A 17,930-nucleotide genomic window follows, 5' to 3' on the forward strand; every position below is an offset into this window, starting at 1 on the left:
GGTACACTATCTAATCACCTCCCAAATCAGGTAAAAAAACATGCAAGCACCCTAAAAATCTCTCTGTGCTTTCACCCAATCACTATTCCTCTCTTCCCCAAAAGTAACCATAACCTGACTTTAACACCAAAGGTAAATTTTGCCTGATTGAACTTTATATGAATGGATTCATAAAGTATGGATTCTTTTGTTTCTGGATTCCCTCACTCAACAGTTTGTTTTTGATAGAAGTAATTCAGTAATGTTCCTTGCTTTGTAGCATCATTTCTATGAATATACAATAAATAATTTATTTATCAATTCTACCATTGTTGAACATGAAGTGGTTCGTGTTCAACATGGTGGCTGTTATAAATAGTAGAGCAATGAACATTTGGTACATGCTTTTTGGTGCACACGTGTTGCATTTCTGTTGATATTATGTATCACAGTAGAATTATTGAGTCACAGGTATGCATATTTTCAGCTTTATACAAATGTATACTTCTACCAGCAGTGTATGGGAATTTCAGTTGTTCTTGTTTTTACATTCTGGCTGACCCTTGATATCGCCAAGTTTTCCTGCCTTCTTTCCTTCCTTCCTTCCTTTCCTTGCTTTCCTTGCTTTCCTTCCCTCCCTCCCCCTTCCTTCCTTCCTACTTTCCTTTCTCCCTTCCTTTCCTTTCTTTCCTTGCTTTCCTTCCCTCCCTCCCCCTTTCCTTCCTTCCTTCCTTCCTACTTTCCTTCCTCCTTCCCTCCCTCTCTGTCCCTCTCTTTCTTTCTTTCATGTTTATTTAGTATTCACCATTCTTGTAGATGTGTCATGATATCTCATTGTGATTTAAAAATGTATTTTCATAATTATTAATGAAATTTAGAACTTCCTATGTACTTATGGCTATTTGTATACCTTCTTTTATGAAGTATAGTAAGATTCGTAAAAAGAGGAATAAATAGATAAAACTAAGACAGGTGAAAATAAAAATAGGAAAACTCAGTTCAAAGTCAGTGGTAAGGGCTTCCCTGGTGGCGCAGTGGTTGAGAGTCCGCCTGCCGATGCAGGGGACACGGGTTCGTGCCCCAGTCCGGGAAGATCCCACATGCCGCGGAGCGGCTGGACCAGTAACCCATGGCCGCCGAGCCTGCATGTCCAGAACCTGTGCTCCGCAATGAGAGAGGCCACAAAAGTGAGAAGCCCACGTACAGCAAAAAAAAAAAGTCAGTGGTAAATTTATTATCTAGAAATTTGTTATCGGTGACTACACAAATTTAGATTCAGCTTCCTGGAAGCCAGAAAAAAAAGGAGAGATGTATGATAAATTATTTACTTCATGGCTTTTCCTGGCATCAAGAACAATGAAAATTTTGTTCCATGGATTTTTATACAGGTAATGCTATAAACAACATTCCTGAAACAAATATGACAGCAAATTCAATTAACGAATGTTCTAAGTATCCCTTTATTCAAATGCAGAACCATTATTTGCATTAGGAGTCTGGTGTATATAGTTGAGTAGATCTCTATACAGTCATAGAGATATGAGCATGTGAACATATGTTATATGTTTCTACAGAAACATAAAGGCTGTATTTCTAAATATCATCTTATTACTGTAAATATCAATCAGCAATCTTATAATGATGTCCATAAAGTACAGTGACTATTCAAGATAATTTAGTCAGTGTTTCTATATTCTAAAATTTTACTGTCTGATACAGTAGCCATTAGCCATATGTAATTATTTGTTCCAGTTACGTAAAATTAAATAAATTAAAAAATTCAGTTTCTTAGTTACAGTAGACATAGTTCAAGAACTCAATAGTTACAGATGGATTTTGGTTACTATATGGGGCACCATATATATAAAACATTTCCATTATCATAGAAAGATCTATTGACAAAACTATTCTAAAGCCTTAAAAATATTGTTACCCATAACTTACAAAAATTATCTGTTAATTGGAATATTTAATTTATAACCTATTATCTGTTAGTACTAGTTAAAATTTATCATGTATCTAGTTGTGCGGGTTAAGAATGAAAAGGCCAGTGTGACTGAAAAATTGTACTTAGATCAGAACACCTCAGTACTAGCCATAGCTCGCTCTTTACATCAGCTCTTTGATTTGAAGAAAATCCACAGTATCAATCAACTTTCGTATTACCTTTTGTATAACAAATAGGTTAACCTACAAACTCTGAAAGAAATCTGAATTCTCTGAATTTTTTATCATAACCTCACACCTAAGATATGACAGCATAAAGATCATTTAAGGAAATTCTGATGCATTCAAAAGAACAAAACTATGAGTTTAAAGATGAGTCAATCAACTCAGAGGTGACACAGCAGAGCTTCTAGGAAGAAAGAGGCTTTCTTCTTCAAATTAAAGCAACACTGTTGACATATTATCAGCTATTTCTTTTAGATGTTACATGTTTATCCATTTAAAAATGCCTAATGGAGATATTGAGAGCATAAAATAGTTTATTTATACATACCTCTGTACTTTTAAACTGAGGATGACCTCAGCTCTGCATATTTCAACAAAAATATTTTCTCTCCAGATTCAACTATGTTCATTTTAAAGACATTACTTCTGAGATTAAAAATGATGAGAACATCATTTTTGGTTTATCTCAGATATTAATTGAACAAAGCCTCTATATGATTTAAATTTTTATTTTACTGATTTACTGACAATATTGCACCAACTAATATGAAAACAAAAGCCTTGACTAATGAATTTAGATTACTCCATAATGTTCAGTTTTTTTAAATCTTAAAAAAAAATCAGTGTTATTGAGGTTTAATTGACATATAAAATCATAAAATATTTAAAGTGTACATCATGGTGATTTGATATATGTATACATTGTGAAAAGATTTCTCCCATCTAGCTAATTAACACATCCATCACTTCATGCATTTATTGTGTGTGTGTGTGTGTGTGTGCAAAAACATTAAAGTTCTACTCTCTTATCGATTTTGTTACACAATGTCATCTTATCAACTCTACTCACCATGTTTTACACTAGATCCTCTGACCTTATTCATCTTACCACTGATAGTTGGGGACCTTTTACCAACCTGTTTCTCCCAACTCCCAGTCCCTGGCCAAATACATTTATATTTTTGCTTCTAAGATTTTGACATTTTAAAATTCCACACATAATTAATATCATGCAGTATTTGATTTTCTCTGTCTGATTTCACTTAGCATAGTGCTCTCAAGGTCCGTATGTGTTGTCACAAATCAGGATTTCTTTCTTGTGGCTGAATAATATATCATTTTGAATATACACTATATCTTCTTTTTTTTTAAAATAACATCTTTATTGGAGTACAATTGCTTTACAATGGTTTGTTAGTTTCTGCTGTATAACAAAGTGAATCAGCTATACGTATACATATATCCCCATATCTCCTCCCTCTTGCATCTCCCTCCCACCCTCCCTATCCCACTCCTCTAGGTGGTCACAAAGAACCGAGCTGATCTCCCTGTATTATGCGGCTACTTCCCACTAGCTATTTTACATTTGGTAGTGTATGTATATCCATGCCACTCTCTCACTTCGTCCCAGCTTACCCTTCCCCCTTCCCGTGTCCTCAAGTCCATTCTCTATGTCTGTGTCTTTATTCCTGTCTGCCCCTAGGTTCTTCAGAACCATTTTTTTTTCATAGATTCCATATATATGTGGTAGCATACAGTATTTGTTTTTCTCTTTCTGACTTACTTCACTCTGTATGACAGGCTCTATGTCCATCCACCTCACTACAAATAACTCAATTTTGTTTCTTTTTTATGCGAGTAATATTCCATTGTATATATGTGCCACATCTTCTTTATCCATTTATCTGTCGATGGACACTTAGGTTGTTTGCATGTCCTGGCTATTGTAAATAGAGCTGCAATGTACATTGTTGTACATGACTCTTTTTGAATTATGGTTTTATCAGTGTATATGCCCTGTAGTGGGATTGCTGGGTTCTATTTTTAGTGTTTTAAGAAACCTCCATACTGTTCTCCATAGTGGCTGTATCAATTTACATTCCCACCAACAGTGCAAGAGGGTTCCCTTTTCTCCATACCCTCTCCAGCATTTATTGTTTGTAGATTTTTTGATGATGGCCATTCTGACTGGTGTGAGGTGATACCTCATTGTAGTTTTGTTTGCATTTCTTTAATGAATAATGATGTTGAACCTCCTTTCATGTGTTTGTTGGCAATCTATATCTTCTTTGGAGAAATGTCTATTTAGGTCTTCTGCCCATTTTTGGATTGGGTTGTTTGTTTATTTTGATAATGAGCTGCATGAGCTGCTTGTAAATTTTGGAGATTAATCCTTTGTCAGTTGGTTCATTGGTAAATATTTTCTCCCATTCTGAGGGTTCTCTTTTTATCTTGTTAATGGTTTCCTTTGCTGTGCAAAAGCTTTTAAGTTTCATTAGGTTCCATTTGTTTGTTTATTTTTTTTATTTCCATTTCTCTAGGGGGTAGGTCAAAAAGAATCTTGCTGTGATCTATGTCATAAAGTATTATGCCTATGTTTTCCTCTAAGAGTTTTATAGTTTCTGGTCTTACATTTAGGTCTTTAATCTATTTTGAGTTTATTTTTTTGTATGGTGTTAGGGAGTGTTCTAATTTCATTCTTTTACATGTAGCTGTCCAGTTTTCCCAGCACCAATTTTTGAAGAGGCTGTCTTTTCTCCATTGTATTTTCTTGCCTCCTTTATCAAAAATAAGGTGACCATAGGTGAGTGGGTTTATCTCTGGGCTTTGTATCCTGTTGCATTGATGTATATTTCTGTTTTTGTGCCAGTACCATACTGTCTTGATTACTGTAGCTTCGTAGTAGTGTCTGAAGTCCAGAAGACTGATTCCTCCAGCTTCTTTTTTTTTTCTCAAGATTGCTTTGGCTATTTGGGGTCTTTTGTGTTTCCATACAAATTGTGAAATTTTTTGTTCTAGTTCTGTGAAAAGTGCCATTGATAGTTTGATAGGGATTGCATTGAATCTGTAGATTGCTTTGGGTAGTATGGTCATTTTCACAATGTTGATTGTTCCAATCCAAGAACATAGTATATCTCTCCATTTGTTTGTATCATCTTTAATTTCTTTAATCAGTGTCTTATAGTTTCTGCATACAGGTCTTTTGTCTCCTTATGTAGGTTTATTCCTAGGTATTTTATTCTTTTTGTTGCAATGGTAAATGGGAATGTTTCCTTAATTTTTTTTCAGATTTTTCATCATTAGTGTATAGGAATGCAAGAGATTTCTATGAATTAATTTTGTACCCTGCTACTTTACCAAATTCATTGATTAGCTCTAGTAGTTTTCTGGTAGCATCTTTAGGATTCTCTATGTATAGTATCATGTCATCTGAAAACAATGACAGCTTTACTTCTTCTTTTCTGATTTGGATTCCTTTTGTTTATTTTTCTTCCCTGTTGACTGTGGCTAAAACTTCCAAAACTATGTTCAATAATAGTGGTGAGAGTGGGCAACCTTGTCTTGTTCCTGTTCTTGGAGGAAATGGTTTCAAGTTTTTCACCATTGAGAATGATATTGGCGGTGGGGTTGTCATATATGGCCTTTATTATGTTGAGGTAAGTTCCCCCTATGCCTACATTCTAGAGGGTTTTTATCATAAATCGGTGTTGAATTTTGTCAAAAGCTTTTTCTGCATCTATCGAGATGATCATATGGTTTTTCTCCTTCAATTTCTTAATATGGTTTATCACATTGATAGTTTTGCATATATTGAAGAATCCTTGCATTCTTGGGGTAAACCCCACTTGATCATGGTGTATGATCCTTTTAATGTGCTGTTGGATTCTGTTTGCTAGTATTTTGTTGAGAATTTTTGCATCTGTATTCATCAGTGATAGTGGCCTCTAGTTTTCTTTCTTTGTGACATCTTTGTCTGGTTTTGGTATCAGGGTGATGGTGGCCTCGTAGAATGAGTTTGGGAGTGCTCCTCCCTCTGCTATATTTTGGAAGAGTTTGAGGATGGGTGTTAGCTCTTCTCTAAATGTTTGATAGAATTCGCCTGTGAAGCCATCTGGTCCTGGGCTTTTGTCTCTTGGAAGATTTTTAATCACAGTCTCAATTTTAGTGCTTGTGATTGGTGTGTTCACATTTTCTATTTCTTCCTGGTTCAGTCTCGGAAGGTTGTGCTTTTCTAAGAATTTGTCCATTTCTTCCAGGATGTCCATTTTATTGGCATATAGTTTCTTGTAGTAATCTCTCATTATCCTTTGTATTTCTGTAGTGTCAGTTGTTACTTCTCCTTTTTCATTTCTAATTCTGTAGATTTAAGTCTTCTCCCATTTTTTCTTGATGAGTCTTGCTAATGGTTTATCAATTATGTTTATCTTCTTAAAGAACCAGTTTTTAGCTTTATTGATGTTTGCTATTGTTTCCTTCATTTCTTTATCATTTATTTCTTTTTTTTTCAGTATTTCATAATAATTTTATTTTTTTATTTATTTATTTTTTTACTTGGCACATGCAAGTTCATTGCTTAACACAGCACACACATTATCTCAGTTCACAATACTAGAATATCATTTATTTCTGATCTGATCTTTATGATTTCTTTCCTTCTGCTAACTTTGGCTTTTTCTGTTCTTCTTTCTCTAATTGCTTTGGGTGTAAGATAAGGTTGTTTATTTGAGATGTTTTTTGTTTCTTGACATAGGATTTTATTGCTGTAAAATTCCCTCTTAGAAGTGCTTTTGCTACATCCCATAGGTTTTGGGTCATCATGTTTTAATTGTCATTTGTTCCCAGGTGTTTTTTGATTTCCTCCTTGTTTTCTTCAGTGATCTCTTGGTTATTTAATAGTGTATTGTTTAGTCTCCATATGTTTGTATTTTTTACAGATTTTTTCCTATAATTGATATCTAATCTCATAGCATTGTCATTGGAAAAGATACTTGATATGATTTCAATTTTCTTAAATTTACCAAGGCTTGATTTGTGACCCAAGATATGATCTCTCCTGGAGAATGTTCCATAATCACTTGAAAAGAAACTGTATTCTGTTGTTTTTGGATAGAATGTCCTATAAATATCAAGTCCATCTTGTTCAATTTGTCATTTAAAGCTTGTGTTTCCTTACTTATTTTCATTTTGGATGATCTGTCCATTGGTGAAAGTGGGGTGTTAAAGTCCCCTACTATGAATGTGTTACTGTCGATTTCCCCTTTTATGGCTGTTAGAATTTGCCTTATGTATTGAGGTGCTCCTGTGTTGAGTGCATAAATATTTACAATTGTATATCTTTCTTGGATTGATCCCTTGATCATTAGGTAGTGTCCTTCTTTGTCTCTTGTAATAGTCTTTATTTTAAAGTCTGTTTTGTCTGATATGAGAATTGTTACTCCAGCTTTCTTTTGATTTCCATTTGCATGGAATATCTTTTTGCATCCCCTTACTTTCTGTCTGTATGTGTCCCTAGGTCTGAAGTGGGTCTCTTGTAGACAGCATATATATGTGTCTCTTTTTTGTATGCCTTCAGCCAGTATCTGTCTTTTGGTTGGAGCATTTAATCCATTTACATATAAGGTAGTTATTGATATGTATGTCCCTATTACCATTTTCTTAATTGTTTTGGGTTTGTTATTGTAGGTCTTTTCCTTCTCTTGTGTTTTCTGCCTAGAGAAGTTCCTTTAGCATTTGTTGTAGAGATGATTTGGTGGTGCTGAATTCTCTTAGCTTTTGCTTGTCTGTAAAGGTTTTAATTTCTCTGTCGAATCTGAATGAGTTCCTTGCTGAGTAGAGTAATCTTGCTTGTAGGTTTTTTTCCTTTCATCACTTTAAATATGTCCTGCCACTCCCTTCTGGCTTGCAGAGTTTCTGCTGAAAGATCAGCTGTTAACCTTATGGGGATTCCCTTGTATGTTATTTGTTGTCTTTCCCTTGCTGCTTTCAATATTTTTTTCTTTGTATTTAATTGTTGTTAGTTTGATTAATATGCCTCTTGGTGTGTTTCTCCTTGGATTTATCCTGTATGGGACTCTCTGTGCCTCTTGGACTTGACTATTTCCTTTCCCATATTAAGGAAGTTTTCAACTATAATCTCTTCAAATATTTTGTCAGTCCCTTTCTTTTCCTCTTCTTCTTCTGGGACCCCTATAATTCGAATGTTGGTGAATTTAATGTTGTTCCAGAGGTGTCTGAGACTGTCCTCAATTCTTTTCATTCTTTATTCTGCTCTGTGTTAGTTATTTCCACTCTTTTATCTTCCAGGTCACTTATATGTTCTTCTGCCTCAGTTATTCTGCTATTGATTCCTTCCTGAGAATTTTTAATTTCATTTAGTGTGTTGTTCATCATTGTTTGTTTGCTCTTTTGTTCTCCTAGGTCCCTGTTAAACGTTTCTTGTATTTTCTCTATTCTATTTCCAAGATTTTGGATTATCTTTACTATCATTACCCTGAATTCTTTTTCAGGTAGACTGCCTATTTCCTCTTATTTGTTTGATCTGGTGGGTTTTTACCTTGCTCCTTCATCTGCTGTGTATTTCTCTGTCTTCTCATTTTGCTTAACTTACTGTGTTTTGGGTCTCTGTTTTGCAGGCTGCATGTTCATAGTTCCCGTTGTTTTTGGTTTCTGCCTTCAGTGGCTAAGGTTGGTTCAGTGGGTTATGTAGGCTTACTGGTGGAGGGGACTGGTGCCTGTATTCTGTTGGATGAGGCTTGATATTGTCTTTCTGGTTGGCAGGACCTCATCTGCTGGTGTGTTTGGGGGTTTCTGTGACCTTATTATGATTTTAGGCAGCCTCTCTGCTAATGGGTGGGGTTGTGTTCCTGTCTTGCTAGTCATTTGGCATAGGGTGTCCAGCACTATAGCTTGCTGGTTGTTGAGTGGAGCCGGGTCTTGGCATTGAGATGGAGATCTCTGGGAGATCTTTTGCCATTAGATATACGTGGAACCGGGAGGTCTCTGGTGAACCAATGTCCTGAACTCGGCTCTCCCACCTCAGGGGCACCGGCCTGACACCTGGCCAGAGCACCAAGACACTGTTAGCCCCACGGCCACCCTGATCAGAAGAGAAACTATAAGCTTCATTCAGAGTTTTTGGGTAGGAAGCTCCGTAGATCTTAGCAAAAATGTCATACGATTTCTGTTTCCTTATTATGTCACCTTTTCACTTAAAGGAAGCACTTTACAACTTCTTTTTGATAATATTCGAATTACCAGTATCCCTATTCTAGCATTTTGGCACTGTTATTAAGTAAATGAGGGTCATTTGAACACAAGTGCTATGATACTGTGACAGCCAATCTGATAACCATCTTGGCTGCTGACTCTACCTATCTTCTTTATCTATTCATGCATTGATGGACACATAAGTGGCTTCCATATCTTGGCAATTGTGAATAATGCTGCAATGAACATGGGACTGCAGATAACTTGTTTTCATTTCTTTACGATATATAGCCAGAAGTGGAATTGCTGGATTGTATGGTAGTTCTATTTTTAATATTTTGAAGAATCTCCATATTATTTTCCAGATAGGCTGAACCAATTTACATTCTCACCAACAGTGTACAAGGGTTCCCTTTTCTCATCTTCACCAACACGTGTTACAGGTTTCAGTGAGGTGATATCTCATTGTGTCTTTTTTTGTGTGTGTGTGGTACACGGGCCTCTCACTGCTGTGGCCTCTCCTGCTGCGGAGCACAGGCTCCGGACGCGCAGGCTCAGCGGCCATGGCTCACGGGGCCAGCCACTCCATGGCATGTGGGATCTTCCCAGACCGGGGCATGAACCCGTGTCCCCTTCATCGGCAGGCGGACTCTCAACCACTGCACCACCAGGGAAGCCCTCATTGTGGTTTTGATTTGTGTTTTCCTGGTGATTAGTGATATTGGGCACATTTTCATGTACCTATTGGCCATTCATATGTCTTTTTTGGAAAAAAAAACGCCTATTCAGATCATTTGCCCATTTTTTAATTGGATTGTCTGTTTTTATTTTGTTTTTCTATTGAACTGCATTAATTCTTTATATATTTTGGATATTAACCCCTTATCACTTACATGTTTGCTAATATTTTTCTCCCATTCAGTATTTTTATTTTGTTGTTTGTTTTCTTTGCTATGCAGAAGTTTTTTAGTTTGATATAGTCTTACTTGTTTATTTTTGTTGTCTTTGCTTTTGGTGTCAAATCAAAAACTCATTGCTAATGACAAGGAACTTACCCTCTATGCGTTCTTCTAGGAATTTTATGGTTTGAGGTCTTACATTCAAATCTTTAATCCATTTTGAGTTGTTTCTTGTGTGTGGTGGAAGATAGGGGTCTAGTTTCATTCTTTTGCATGTGGATTTTCAGTTTTTCCAACATTATTTATTGAAGAGATTATCTTTTCCCCATTTTATATTCTTGGTGCCTTTGTCATAAATTTATTGACAGTTTATGTGTGGGCTTATTTCTGGATTCTCTAGTCTATTACATTCATCTATGTACCTGTTTTTATACCAATACCATATTGCTTTGATTACTATAGCTTTGTAGTGTAGTTTGAAATTAGGGAGTATGATGCCTCTAGCTTTGTTCTTCTTTCTCAAGATTGTGTTTGCTATTCGGGGTCTTTTGTGGTTCCATGTAAATTTTAGAATTGTTTGTTCTATTTCTGTGAAAAATGCCATTGGAATTTTGATTGGGATTGTTATCCTCATCTATGTTTGAATCTGTAGATTGTTTTGGGTAGTGTGGATGTTTTAACAATATTAATTCTAATCCACGAACGTGCAATATCTTTACATTAATTTGAGTCTTTTTCAATTTCTTTATCAATGTCTTACAGTTTTCAGTAAACAGGTTTTTCACCACCTTGGTTAAATTTATTCCTAGGTATTTTATTCTTTTTGCTGCAATTATAAATGGGATTGTTTTCTTAATTTCTCTTTCTGATAATTTATTATTGGTATATAGAAATACAACTGATTTTTATATATTGATCTTGTCTCCTTCAACTTTGCTGAATTTGTTGATTAGTTCTACTCTTTTTTTTTTTTTTTTGTGGAGTCTTTAGTGTTTTCTCTACAAGCAGTATTATGTCATCTGCAAATAGAAACAGTTTTAGTTCTTCCTTTCCAATTTAGATTTCTTTTGTTTCTTTGTGTTGCCTAATTGCTCTGGCTCATAATTCCAGTACTATGTTGAATAAAAGTGGCAAGAATGTACATCCTTTCTTTTTCCTTATCTTGGAGGAAAAGCTTCCAGCTTTTCACCATTGAAAATGATATTAACTGCAGGCTTGTCATATGGGTTTTATTATGTTGAAGTATTCACTCTATACTCAGTTTGGTATAGAGAGGTATGTTCTACACTTTTTTTTTTCTGACAGTGCAGAAACGTTTAAGAAGAATAAAAAGATCTGCTTAGAGCCAAGACTCAAAACCAACCCTTTGTCACATACCAAATACAGAAAATAATTTTCTATAAAGTTAACATTTTTAGCAAGAAGTAGTAGAAATAACATTGAAGTTCCTGAGACTAGCCCAGTGAATGATTAATGTGCTCCTCTTGGCCAGCCATGTCTGGAATAACCTCCTGTGTTCTCTTCTCACAGAAAGATGTCACAGCTACCTCCTTTTAGGTGGGAAGTGTCTTCAACAGTCAAACCTATATCAGAGGACAATCACAGCAGTGCAATGGGTCTCTCTACAAGCAGAGACAAGTGACTTAAAACATCACAATGGTAGTGTCACCCCCAAAGATTTCTTAGTAGATCCCATGAGGGCAGCCCAGGCCTTCAAGATAATACTTACCTGTGAAGGAGAGTTATAGCCATATGGAAATTGCCCATTGTTTTTCTTCATCAAACATGAGGTTATGTTACTTTCTTTCTTTTTGTGCATTTGGTGCAGCCCCTGACAAACTAGCTCCCTAGAATGGGGGCTGAGTCAGATGGGGGGCCCTGTTCCCCAGGCAGAGCCTCCTCTCTGCTTCTGTATGACTTCTTCTTCATCCAAATACAGGGAAGTTGCCTGGCAAAAGATGGAGTTTTGCCACCTGCTGTAGAAGGAGATCTCCAGGCTCAGCTTGTCCAAGAGAGCTGCATGACGTCATCACATTTCCCATGGAGATTCAGGGCAGCCCAGTCATCCTTCAGGGTCCACTGAAAGTTCACAATATAGAGCATTGACCTCCAGCTAGGAGGCTTAGTCATACCCTAGAGGCAAGGATATATTTTTAGAATCTTTAAGCTGGAACCTAAGCACAGGATTGTGTCTGCCTTGCTGCAGTGTTGGTTGCCAACACCAAGTTTGGAGGCTTCCCCAGGGCCCCCTATTCCCAAAGTGCACAGTTGTGTCCCAGAGCTGGGAATCACACTTGTGGCAGACCCAGACTGTCTGGTATCAATGGAGGGCAGTGACAAACTGGGTGTAGAGGGAATGTACCTCAACATAATACAAGAAGAAATCTACTTCCAGACTATGACATAGAAATCCTGCATGAGTTTCTATCCATAGCAGTCTTTCTCAAACTCTTTCAGAAATAGAAGAGGAGGGAACATTTCCAAACTCATTTAGCAAGGCCAGCATTTCCCTGATCCAAATCCAGACAAGTACATGACAAGAAAATTATAGGCTACTATCCCTGGTGAACATAGATGCTAAAATCCTCAACAAAATATTAGCAAAATAAATTCAACAATACATTAAAAGGATGATTCACCATGACCAAGTAAAATTTATTCCAGGGATACAAGGATGGTTCAACATCTACAAATCAATCAATACGATATACCACATTAATAAAATAAAGGATAAAAATGATACGATAATCTCAATAGATGCAGGAAAAGCATTTGACAGAATTCAACACTGATTCATGAAAAAACTCTCAAAAAACTGAATTCTTTTTTGATAGGCCACTCCCATGGACTTCTGGTCTGGAGACCTTATTTGAAGTTCTGAGGAAAACAGTTAATACTTAAAATGGAAAGCAATTAAACAGCCTGTAGATTTTACTAAATATGGTTATGAAGTTACAGTATCAAGCAAGTTAGAGGCTAGTGATTATCCCTATCATCCTGGGTTTTTTTTAACTTTTTATTTTATATTGGAGTATAATTGATTAACAATATTGTGATAGTTTCACGTGTACAGCAAAGTGATTTAGTTATACATATACATGTATCTATTCTTTTTCAAATTTTTTTCCCATTTAGGTTGTTACGTAATATTGAGCAGAATTTCCTGTGCTATATGGTAGGTCCTTGTTGGTTATTCATTTTAAATATAGCAGTATGTACATGTCAATCCCAAACTCCCAATCTGTCCCTCCCTGCCCTTCCCCTATCATCCTGCTTTAAGGAAATCTTGCCATTTGCTCAGCAAAATTATATTTACTTGAGAAATTGAATGAATGCATTTATATTTGTATTTTTCACACAATTACTCTAGGCTTTTACTCATATCAGTTGCTAGAAAGATATGAACATTTTCAAATTATGCAGGTCCCATGTCAGTGCTTTGGGATAATATGAGAGGGCTTTGCACTATTCCAGTATCTTTTGTCTGTTCTTGTAAACACGTAAAATCGACTTTTAAAACTGCTCTCTTATGATCGTACAACTCATTAGAGTTCCTGTTGAATTTCTACTCATTTCTGAGACAACAGTTCACCATTAAGCCCTCATGCATAGAATGTGGAACTATTACTCTTTGTACCCCCATTCTCCTCCACAAGTATGTTTTATTAATTCGTTCAATGAGTGAATCATGAATACTGTGTTATAAAGTGTCAACTATATGCCTGGATCTTAGCTAATCACTAAGGACAGAGTGATCAGGAAGATACAGTCATGGTCTTTCAGAGAAGGCTGATATTAATTGCAACTGAGAATGTTAAGTATTCAGCAGCGCACGGTGCTAGGTAAGAAATTGTCATGAGCACCTGCCTTTGAGTATGTTTGTATGGTGTGTGTGTGTTTGTCCTCTCCAGGGAAGGCTTCTACCAGAAGTAGTGCTTAAATGGATATTTGAGGGATTAATGGAAGTTTGGTAAAGATTAGAGGAAGAGATACTTGTAGAAGCTACAGTTAGTACAAGCAGTAACTGATGATGTCCTAGAGTGACATAAAGAAGGTGGAGTAAAGAAGTGAATGAGAAAAGGTGTAAGGCCTTCAAAGAGTTTCGATTATGTCCTTATAGCCACAGTCTAAATGAGCTTTCTGAGGCAATTACTTTTTCTACGCTTACCTTCCTTCCTATTCTATCTCTATACTCATAATCTGATGTTGGAAAACAATTTGGGTCACTCAGGTAAGAGGCATGGCAAACAGGCTGTTTGCTTGGTTTGCTGAGGGGAGAAACGTCTTCTCTTCAGTCTGGAGTATTGGGTGGGAAACAGCAAACTTATTGACCAATAAAATTCCCTTACCACTATTTAGTATCTCTAAAAGAAAACAGTGTGCATTTAGTAGGACAAACTCTTGTTATTAAAAATAAATTATGTTGAAAACCAACTTTTAATTTTAATATGGGCTATATTGATTTAATTTAGAATCATACTCAGTATTTCATTATTCATTAGGATAGAAGATGTCAGTACAAAATGATAAATAGATTGAGAGGTTGCAATGAAGCAACCTCTGGATGCTGAAAATGCAAGATAAATATGCCAGTATGGTTGCTTTCTGGTGAAAGTTCTCTTCCTGGCTTCTTGTAGTCTTTCTTATTGTTCTCTCCTCACATGGTGGAGAGAGGGAGAGGAAGGGCTCTCTCTCTGGTGTGTTTTTTTTATAGAATCACTATTCTAAGGGATCTAATTCTAAGGGATCAGGGCCCCACCCTAATGACCTCATTTAATCTGTTACTTCCTTATACTCCTTATAGGCCTGTGTCCAAATACAGTCACATTGAGGGGTTAGGGCTTCAGCATATGACTGCTGGGGAGGGAGAGGCCAATTTGGTCCATAGCACCAATAATAAGTGAGAAAGTCAGAGTTTCAACAAGTTGTTATAATAACAGCTGTACTCTCTGAACCTTTAGTTTCTACTGCATTCCTAAAAGTAAATGGGAAAAAAGTACTTGCTATAGAATATTGGGGAAATATCATAAAACACTCTTTTCTCTAAGGTAGCAGGAAAAATAAAAGTTATAATACATTTTGGGAAAATATATGTAGAGTAGCCATTTTCATAATGACTTTGTAACAGTTTCTTTTGATATCAAAGAAATAGCATATGCACACTAAGATGAAATATGTAATATACATTTAAAAATGGTTATGTTTAATATCTCAACATACAGTCTGTATTGTTATTAAATAAGGAAAATTTTCATATGCAGAAAATACAGAGAATTCATCTAAGTTGAACATTTCAAGTGTCTGTGACAACAATTTTATTTTCATAGAAAAGATTATGAATCTTCATGTAAAGAAATTATGGGGTCAGAAAGTCTCCAGTATAGCACAGATGCCATTAAAGTTAAGAAAATGGAAACATCTAAAATGCTTATTGTATGTTCTGATATACATGTGGATTTAAATTTAGTCCAATAAAAATACATCAGGAGAGTGTTTTTCTGAGTTAAAAATTATTTTGAAACTCTACTTCCATAGTTTCCTTAAAGTATAAAAGAATGAAAATGAATAAAGTTCCTTAAACTATATATTTAGTTACTTATTGTTCATCTAATTAAGAAATTATGATACAGAAAAATACATATATATATATATATATATATTTTTTCCCTTTAGATAAGCAGTTATCAGCATGTAATGCCAGAAGTGTTATAGTATTGCTCAGAGTGATGCAACTGTTACTGGCATATTTTGGCAGTTTCTGTTTAAGATGTCTATCTCCTTCCCTGATAAACTCAGTAAGCAGTAAAGCTCACCTTCTTAGTGTTTTGAATTCTCACTGCCTCCATCCATCCAATAACACTGTCAAGATCTCCATATGAAATCCATGTTTTTCATGTTGCATTTCAAGACTAATGAAGTGTCTTCCTTATCATCATTATTCCTTTCCTCTTCTTCTAAATCTCAATTGTATCCTATTCCAGTATAAGCTCTTGCCTTAGCCATTTTTATATATTTCAAAATTTGTCTCTCCTTTTCCAGGTCTCTTTTCTTCTATGAAATCTTTCTCCAAGATAATTAAGCATATTATATAATATGTTATAGTAGTATGTACCAAGGAGAAAAACCAATGAGAGAGTATCCTGGAATTTTAAATAAGGTGTTACGTGGAAGGCTTCACTGAAAAAGTGACTTTTGAATGAAAGCCTAAAGAAAGAGAAGGAATTAGCCTTGTAGATATAAGAGGGAAGCACAATCCAGGCAGAGGGAACAGTGGACGGAGATGCTAAGTCAGAAACATGCCTGGCATGTACAAGAGACTCATCTTTAACCAGTTCTTTTTTTCTGTTTTCAAGCTTTGTAAATATTCTTTAAATAAGGGGGATATAGACCGTAAGAGAAGAGATCATATAGCATAAAATAAGCAAATATTTAAATCCTTTCAGGACTTCCCTGGTGGCACAGTGGTTAAGAATCCGCCTGCCAATGCAGGGGACATGGGTTCGAACCCTGGTCCGGGAAGATCCCACATGCCGCGGAGCAACTAAGCCCGTGCACCACAACTACTAAGCCTGAGCTCTAGAGCCCACAAACCACAACTACTGAGCGCATGTGCCACAACTACTGAAGCCCGCGCGCCTAGAGCCCGTGCTCCACAAGAGAAGCCACCGCAATGAGAAGCCTGTGCACTGCAACGAAGAGTAGCTCCCACTCGCCACAACTAGACAAAGCCTGCGTGCAACAACGGAGACCCACCGAAGCCAAAAATAAATAAATAAATAAATCCTTTCATCAAGTAGCTACTTTTTTGCAATATTGTTTACAATAATATATATTAACCTCTGCAACTCAATTTTAAAGAAGTGTATGCTTTTGATTAGTACAGTCTGATTTAATCTTTCACCTAATTGTTTAAATTTCAAAAAAAGGTAAAACTATTCATAAAGTCATATACATTCTAGAAAAGAATGGCAGGATGAAAGAAAGGAACTTACACTTCCTTATATGATACAAAGTTAGGTTCTAGTCTATACTCTTTGAGTAGATGAGTAGATGAGTAGATGAGTAGATGACCTCCTCTGTTAGATAAAATTCTGTCTCCTTTAAGCAGGTAAAATTCTATTCCTTTTATAGATGAGATTAGATGTAAAAAGTTCAAGTAACTTGTCCAGATCAGAAAAATTGCAAGACTCAATCTGTCGTATTACAAAGTCTATGCTGTTTTATAACTATGTAATTTGTTTATGACATTATATATAAGCAGTCTTATCCCAAAGAATCCCTAAAAAATGTTTCAGGTCTTAAACTTGTTCTTGTTATCCTATATTTAATATAGCATGAATAACATTAACAAACTTAGATCTGATTCCACTTCAGTTGAAATAATGTTTCATGATTCTTTGAGTTCATAACTAATATATTTTATAGCACATGGTTAAAGACAAATTAATTTCCCTTCTTTCATATATTATCATATGAGAACAGATGCTACTGTTTCAAGTACATAGCATTGTTCACTGGAAAACAAACAGATTATTCCATTAATTGCAAAAGTCTTTTTTTTTTTTTTTTTTTTTTTTTTTGCGGTACGTGGGCCTCTCACTGTTGTGGTCTCTCCCATTGCGGAGCACAGGCTCCGGACGCGCAGGCCTAGCGGCCATGGCTCACCGGCCCAGCCGCTCCGCGGCATGTGAGATCCTCCCGGACAGGGGCACGAACCCGTGTCCACTGCATCGGTAGGCGGACTCTCAACCACTGCACCACCAGGGAAGCCCGCAAAAGTCTTTTTAATATAAATCATGATCTACTATCATTGTTCAAATTGACTCCACTGTCTTTTATCTCTTTAATGTGACTGAATCGACTACATTTCTCTTATTCTAGCTCTTATCACAA

General features: G+C 36.0%; 1 protein-coding gene and 1 pseudogene across 1 annotated transcript in view; one reads left to right on the forward strand and one right to left on the reverse strand.

Moving 5' to 3' along the window:
• Window positions 1–17,930, forward strand: part of ERBB4 (erb-b2 receptor tyrosine kinase 4) — a 1,131,344-nt gene that overhangs the window by 342,597 nt on the left and 770,817 nt on the right. The window lies entirely within an intron of this gene.
• The window catches only part of LOC132521910 (NAD-dependent protein deacetylase sirtuin-7-like), a 78,200-nt pseudogene continuing 72,098 nt past the window's right edge, over window positions 11,829–17,930 (reverse strand).

This window comes from Lagenorhynchus albirostris, chromosome 6, assembly GCF_949774975.1.
Source record: "Lagenorhynchus albirostris chromosome 6, mLagAlb1.1, whole genome shotgun sequence".
Taxonomy (NCBI): Eukaryota; Metazoa; Chordata; class Mammalia; order Artiodactyla; family Delphinidae; genus Lagenorhynchus; species Lagenorhynchus albirostris.